The sequence below is a fragment of the Lissotriton helveticus genome, chromosome 3_1 (genome assembly GCF_964261635.1).
Source record: "Lissotriton helveticus chromosome 3_1, aLisHel1.1, whole genome shotgun sequence".
In the NCBI taxonomy this organism is placed as follows: Eukaryota; Metazoa; Chordata; class Amphibia; order Caudata; family Salamandridae; genus Lissotriton; species Lissotriton helveticus.
Window position 1 is genome coordinate 852,957,140 of NC_136061.1, and position 7,960 is coordinate 852,965,099.

A 7,960-nucleotide genomic window follows, 5' to 3' on the forward strand; every position below is an offset into this window, starting at 1 on the left:
AGACAGGGACCAGGGCCGGAGCACCCGACCCGGGGCCCGGCCGGGCCCCTGGACCCAGCCGGGGCTCCCAAGCCCGGAGGCGCATGGGACGCCTCCCCGGACCCATGGAGCCCGTCCTGGGCATTGAGCCATGCCGTTGGCCTGGAGATGGGTGCCCCGGACGCCCGGGGGAGGTCTGTCCGGGACACATGGAGCCCATCCTGGGCATTGAACCATGCCGTTGGCCTGGAGAAGGGAGCCCCCGGACGCCCGGGGGAGTACTGCCCGGTACCCGTGGAGCCCTTCCCGGGTACTTTGCAACGCCGTTGGCCTCCTGGAGATGGGTGCCCCGAACGCTCGGGGGGGTGGGCTGCCCGGGACCCGTGGAGCCCGTCCTGGGCACTCTGACCTGCTGTTGGCCCGGGGGAGGACTGCCCGGGACCCGTGGAGCCCGTCCTGGGCACTCTGACAAGCTGTTGGCCCGGGGAAGGGAGCCCCAGACGACCGGGAATCGTGGAGCCCGTCCTTGGCACTCTGACAAGCCGTTGGCCCGGGGAAGGGAGCCCCAGACGACCGGGACCTGTGGAGCCCGTCCTGGGCACTCCTGTATGCCGATGGCCCGGGGAAGGGAGCTCCGGACGTCCGGGACCCTTGGAGGCCGTCCGGGGCACTCTGAAATGCTTTGGCCCGGGGAAGGGAGCCCCGGACACCCGGGGGAGGACTGCCCGGGACCCGTGGAACTCGTCCTGGGCACTCTGACATGCCGCTGGCCCGGGGAAGGGTGCCCCGGACGCCCGGGGCCCGTGGAGCCCGTCCTGGGCACTCTGACAAGCCGTTGACCCGGGGAAGGGAGACCTGGACGCCCGGAACCCGTGGAGCCCGTCCTGGGCACTCTGAAATGCTTTGGCCCGGGGAAGGGAGCCCCGGACGCCCGGGGGAGGACTGCCCGGGACACGTGGAACTGGTCATGGGCACTCTGACATGCCGCTGGCCCGGGGAAGGGTGCCCCGGATGACCGGGGCCCGTGGAGCCCGTCCTGGGCACTCTGACATGCCGCTGGCCCGGGGAAGGGAGCCCCGGACGCCCGGGACCCGTGGAGCCCGTCCTGGGCACTCTGACATGCCGTCAGCCCGGATGGAGCCCCGGACGCCCGGGACACGAATGCCCGGGACGCATGGAGCCCGTCCCGGGCACTCTGCCATGCCGTCAGCCTGGATGGAGCCCCGGACGCCCGGGGGGGACGAAGGCCCGGGACGCATGGAGCCTGTCCCGGGCACTCTGCCATGCCGTCGGCCTGGATGGAGCACCGGACGCCCGGGGGACGACTGCCCAAGAGCCATGGAGCCCGTCCTGGGCAATTTGACATGCAGTTGGCCTGGAGGAAGGAAGCTCCGGGTGGCCTAGGGAGGTGTTGCCCAGGCATATCCCATCTGGTCCCCATGGCAGAGAACCACCAACCCTGGAGGGGTGTCCGGGCATACCCTGCCCCATAGTAATCCGGAGGCAAATTACCCCCCTTTCTTGCAATCTGTGCACGCGAGGTGACAGAGGGGACCCAAGGCGTGAAAGAACCCGACCTCATGGAGCCCTCGCTGGGATCCGGGAGGCGAATGGCACCTCATTAAGACTTCCAGGGAAGTTCGGCCATCTGGTCCCCCCCCCCATAGGAAAGCGTTGCGGGCGACCAGATGCCCGAGGGGATCCGGGCGACCAGATGGCCGAGGGAATCTGGGCGATCAGATGGCCGGGCATGGAGGTGAAGCCGCCTGGACTCTGCCCCACCCCGTCCCGGGATGAATGCCCGGGACGCATGGAGCCCGTCCTGGCCACTTGACATCCCGTCCTGGGCATTGAACCATGCCATTGGCCTGGAGAAGGGAGCCCCCGGACGCCCGGGGGAGGACTGCCCGGTACCCGTGGAGCCCTTCCCGGGTACTTTGCAACGCCGTTGGCCTCCTGGAGATGGGTGTCCCGGACGCCCGGGGGAGGACTGTCCCGGACGCCCGGGGGAGGACTGTCCCGGACTCATGGAGCCCGTCCTGGGCACTTTGACATGCCGTTGGCCTGGCGGTGGGAGCCCCGGACGCCCGGGGGAGGGCTGCCCAGGACCCATGGAGCCCGACCCGGGCACTCTGTCATGCCGTCAGCCTGGATGGAGCCCCGGAAGCCCGGGGGACGAATGCCCGGGACGCATGGAGCCCGTCCAGGGCACTTTTCCGTGCCTTCGGCCTGGAGCCCCCCAGACACCCAGGGGAGGACCACCGTGAAAACCATGGAGCCCGACCTGGGCACTCTGCCATACCATCAGCCTAGATGGAGCCCCGGACGACCAGAGGACGAATGCCCTGGACGCATGGAGCCCGTCCTGGGCACTTTTCCATGCATTTGGCCTGGAGCCCCCAGACACCCAGGGAGGACCACCGTGAAAACCATGGAGCCCGACCTGGGCACTCTTCCATACCGTCAGCCTAGATGGAGCCCCGGACGCCCGGGGGATGAATGCCCGGGACGCATGGAGCCTGTCCTGGGCACTTTTCCATGCCGTCAGCCTGGATGGAGCCCCGGACGCCCGGGGGGCGACTGCCCAGGAGCCATGGAGCCCGTCCTGGGCAATTTGACATGCAGTTGGCCTGGAGGAAGGAAGCCCCGGGTGGCCTAGGGAGATGTTGCCCAGGCATATCCCATCTGGTCCCCATAGCAGAGAACCACCAGCCTCGGAGGGGTGTCCGGGCGTACCCTTCTCCCTAGTAATCCGGAGGAAAATTACCCCCTTTTCTTGTAATCTGTGCACGCGAGGTGACAGAGGGGACCCAAGGCGCGAATGTACCCGACCTCCTGGAGCCCTCGCTAGGATCCGGGCGGCGAATGGCACCTCATCGGGACTTCCAGGGAAGTTCGGCCATCTGGTCGCCCCATAGGAAAGCGTTGCGGGCGACCAGATGCCCGAGGGGATCCGGGCGACCAGATGGCCGAGGGAATCTGGGCGATCAGATGGCTGGACACGGAAGTGAAGCCGCCTGGACTCTCCCGACCCTGTCCCTGTCCCCGTCCCCGTCCCCGTGCCCGTGCCCGGGACGCATGGAGCCCGTCCTGGGCACTTATCCATGCCTTCGGCCTGGAGCCCCCAGACACCCAGGGGAGGACCACCGTGAAAGCCATGGAGCCCGACCCGGGCACTCTGCCATACCGTCAGCCTGGATGGAGCCCCGGACGCCCGGGGGACGAATGCCCGGGACCCATGGAGCCCGTCCTGGGCACTTTTCCATGCCTTCGGCCTGGAGCCCCCAGACACCCAGGGGAGGACCACCGTGAAAACCATGGAGCCCGACCCGGGCACTCTGCCATACCGTCAGCCTAGATGGAGCCCCGGACGCCCAGGGGACGAATGCCCGGGACGCATGGAGCCCGTCCTGGGCACTTTTCCATGCCGTCCGCCTGGATGGAGCCCCGGACGCCCGGGGGACGACTGCCCAGGAGCCATGGAGCCCGTCCTGGGCAATTTGACATGCAGTTGGCCTGGAGGAAGGAAGCCCCGGGTGGCCTAGGGAGGTGTTGCCCAGGCATAGCCCATCTGGTCCCCATGGCAGAGAACCACCAGCCTCGGAGGGGTGTCCGGGCGTACCCTTCTCCCTAGTAATCCGGAGGAAAATTACCCGCTTTTCTTGTAATCTGTGCACGCGAGGTGACAGAGGGGACCCAAGGCGCGAATGTACCCGACCTCCTGGAGCCCTCGCTGGGATCCGGGCGGCGAATGGCACCTCATCGGGACTTCCAGGGAAGTTCGGCCATCTGGTCGCCCCATAGGAAAGCGTTGCGGGCGACCAGATGCCCGAGGGGATCCGGGCGACCAGATGGCCGAGGGAATCTGGGCGATCAGATGGCTGGACACGGAAGTGAAGCCCCTGTCCCCGTCCCCGTGCCCGTGCCCGGGACGCATGGAGCCCGTCCTGGGCACTTATCCATGCCTTCGGCCTGGAGCCCCCAGACACCCAGGGGAGGACCACCGTGAAAGCAATGGAGCCCGACCCGGGCACTCTGCCATACCGTCAGCCTGGATGGAGCCCCGGACGCCCGGGGGACGAATGCCCGGGACCCATGGAGCCCGTCCTGGGCACTTTTCCATGCCTTCGGCCTGGAGCGCCCCGACACCCTGGGGAGGACCACCCTGGAAACCATGGAGCCCGACCCGGGCACTCTGCCATGCCGTCGGCCTGGATGGAGCCCCGGACGCCCGGGGGACGAATGCCCGGGACGCATGGAGCCCGTCCTGGGTACTTTTCCATGCCGTCGGCCAGGAGCCCCCTGACACCCAGGGGAGGACCACCGTGAAAACCATGGAGCCCGACCCGGGCACTCTGCCATACCGTCAGCCTGGATGGAGCCCCGGGCGCCCGGGGGACGACTGCCCAAGAGCCATGGAGCCCATCCCGGGCACTCTGCCATGCCGTCCCGACAAATTTGTACGGACTCCTAACCTTACGACACGGATCGGAATCGAGCCCTTTCTGACCCAGCAGTTTCAGGCGCACGGGGGACGAATGCCCGGGACGCATGGAGCCCGACCCGGGCACTCTGCCATGCCGCCGGCCTGGATGGAGCCCCGGACGCCCGGGGGACGAATGCCCGGGACGCATGGAGCCCGTCCCGGGCACTCTGCCATGCCGTCGGCCTGGTGGAGCCCCGGACGCCCGGGGGACGACTGCCCAAGAGCCATGGAGCCCATCCCGGGCACTCTGCCATGCCGTCCCGACAAATTCGTACGGACTCCTAACCTTCCGACACGGATCGGAATCGAGCCCTTTCTGACCCAGCAGATTTCAGGTTGATTTGCTATATACTTTACGTACGATTTTATGGGGGCCGATTCCGATCCGGTACGTAAAAGCACATCCGACCGACATGTCGGACAACCACGTACACCCAGGGGATAGGACTGCCCGGGTCACATGGACCCCGTCCTGGGCACTCTGATCTGCCGCCGGCGCCGGGGATCGAACCGTGATCACCAGATGGGGATATCCCAAAAATCTGGCATGGATACGGCCCGCCAGGACAGGTTTGGGCACCCCTGATGTAACGTGACTAGTCAGTGATGGTTGGTGGATGTAGGTTCCATTTCACATGCAGGGAATCCTGGCGCCTCTATCCGCTTTCCAGCAACAATTTGTATAGGTGCAATGATGACACTTACAGTGGGATAACAAGAGTGCCACAGGGCCTTGCACAAGAAAATGCACCCAGCCGGAGTGTGGTAGCAACATACCGTCATAATTTGGGCTTAAAAAGCCCCTCACACCCCTGGACCCCAGTGCAACTGCACCTGGTATGCTCACCCCTCAACTGATATATCTTCTGCCTAAAAAGAAAGGGCGAATTCCATCATGGACCCCCTGAACTCCACACAGAGGGAACGTTAATCAGAAGCTGTAGGCTCATCTTACATAATGTTAAGAACTCACGTTAAATGCAGTAGTATGACTCCTGTCGCAGGATGTCGAGAGGGGTATGTTCGTTAGTTCTATGTGCAAGAGATGTTTCTTTGGTGGTTTCCTCATTGAAGGGTAGGTTGAGTTTGGTGTGGGAACAGAATATTTATTTCATAATATTGTAGAACATAATCATTGTTTACTAATTATAATTCATTCTTTATTACACTAATTGTGAATAATAAAATATTATTCACTATTAGATTAATAAATAATTGACAAAAACCAAGTAGAGTGGAGTTACTCTTTTGTGCTGGCACTGATTTCACCACCTCTGAGGCCAGGGATCACAAGCGGCAAGCCATTGGTCGCAGATGCAACCCCTGGCGACCCCTAAATGACGTCCACGCCCTTTAAGGTTATTAACAGAAAATGTACATCTAAGTGGATGTCATTCATATGATCCTTATATGGGTGGCCTCTACTAATGTTTTTTTATGTATGCACTTTGTTTTAAAATAAGATGAATGTAAATATTTCTTCGCCCTGAAGAAGCTAGAGGGAGACTGCCTCAATTGAGGAAAAACGTGTTAGCTGGAGGAGGCTGAAACAAATGGAAAACTTTGAAAGAAAGCAAATATTTTAAATCTGTTAATGTGACATTTTTCTATTAATTTGATTTTTTATAATACATATTGTAACAAAAAGAGGTGTGCAGGCTGGTTTTTGTTCTACTGCTTAGGAGCTTAACTGCCCCTCTATTTGAGAACTTTGTGGTAACATGTTCTCATTTAGCTCTGCACCTGTTACAAATATGGCTTTTACTGCTCAAAGATATTGTGCAATAAGATATGGATGCTAGAGAAAGTGTGCACTGCGATTACCGTAGTTATTCAGTATATTTTTGTATAAACCCGTAGGGATAATATTTTGCCAACAATGTTGAGGACATGCTATTTATAAAAGATGATAATTCTGCATATGATATTCTGTTGTACTAAACTTGAGTTCTTAGCTGTGGTGGAAGGGAGTTCCAAGGGCCAATAGCTGCTCTTGAGATGGATCACGCCATGGCTTGGGTTGCTTTGAATGTCTGGGTATCCAGGTCAAGTGAATCCTTGCTTCTCAAACCCCATAGACCTGATAGAGTCAACAGGTTGGCCCAGTATGGCCTTACAAAGAAGGCGACCTATCTTAAATGTGTTCCTTACTTGTAAGGATAAGCATTCTGGGAAATATGGTCCTGTTATGTTTTGGTCGCAAACAAAATTAGTCCAGCTGTTGATTGCGAAACTTCTCTCACTATGTTGATGGATGTTTGCAGGATAGTGGACAAAATGTCTCTTAGATATTGGATTACCCTGAAAATGTGTACATTAAGTTATCCACATATTTCATTTAATGTGGTGTTTCCCACAAGAGAGTATAGCTGCTGTATCTGGCCCTTTTTGCAGGGTTATCCCCAAACTTTTTGCCTTCTTCCTCCTAATTTTTGGACCTGTTTTTGTTGGCTTTAGAACTCTGGGCACTTTACCACTGCTGATCAGTTCTAAAGTGCAAATACTCTCTATACAAAGTGTACTGGTGATTGGCATATTTGGTTTACTAGTAAGTCCCTATTAAAGTGCAATGTGTGTGCCCAGGGCAGTGCTTAATTTGTAAAAAATTAAGTGCCAGGGCCCTTCCCGAAAGGTTACTGCAGGTTGCACCACACATTGTCGCTGCCAGCACTGTCAATGACATTACCAACATAACACCTAATCATCACACTCCTACAAATGTGACAATTCAGACTATTTTAGGTCACATAAAGCTATAATAATGGCAAGAGAGGGTGGTATTATTCATTTTCATTGTATATTGTCTTAATAAACACCGTTGTTATGCTCATCTCAAAATAAAAAAATTAAAGACAGTGCCACCATGTGGTGGACTGCCAATAGAGCGGGTGCTGACATTGAAGTGCCGGTGCCCAGCACAAGAAACCACCGGCTCAAAATAAGTGTTGGTCCAGGGCCTGTAAAGCAAATGCTACTACTGGGCCTGTAGCACTGATTGTGCCACCCACATGGGTAGCCCGGCAACCATGACTCAGACCTGCCACTACAGTTGTCTGTATGGACAGTTTTAAACTGCCATGTCAACCCGGCAAGTCCACCCACTTGTCAGACCCAAACTTTCCTTATACTACATGTAAGGCACCTCTAAGGTAGGCCAAAGGTAGCCCCAAGGGCAGGGTGCACTGTATTTAAAAGGTAGGACATGTACTGGTGTGTTTTACATGTCCTGATAGTGAAATACTGCTAATTTCGTTTTTCACTGTTGCAAGGACTATCTCTCCCATAGGTTATCATTGAGGCTGCCTTGTAACTTCTTACAAGGGTAACTTCCAATTGGGAAGAGATAGAGATTTGGAGTCTGGGGTCCCTGGACTCACAATTTAAAAATACATCTTTTAGTGAAGCTGATTTTTAAATTGTATGTTTAAAAATGTGACTTTTAGAAAGTGTGCATTTTCTTGCTTTACCATTCTATGACCGTGCCTGCCTGTGAAA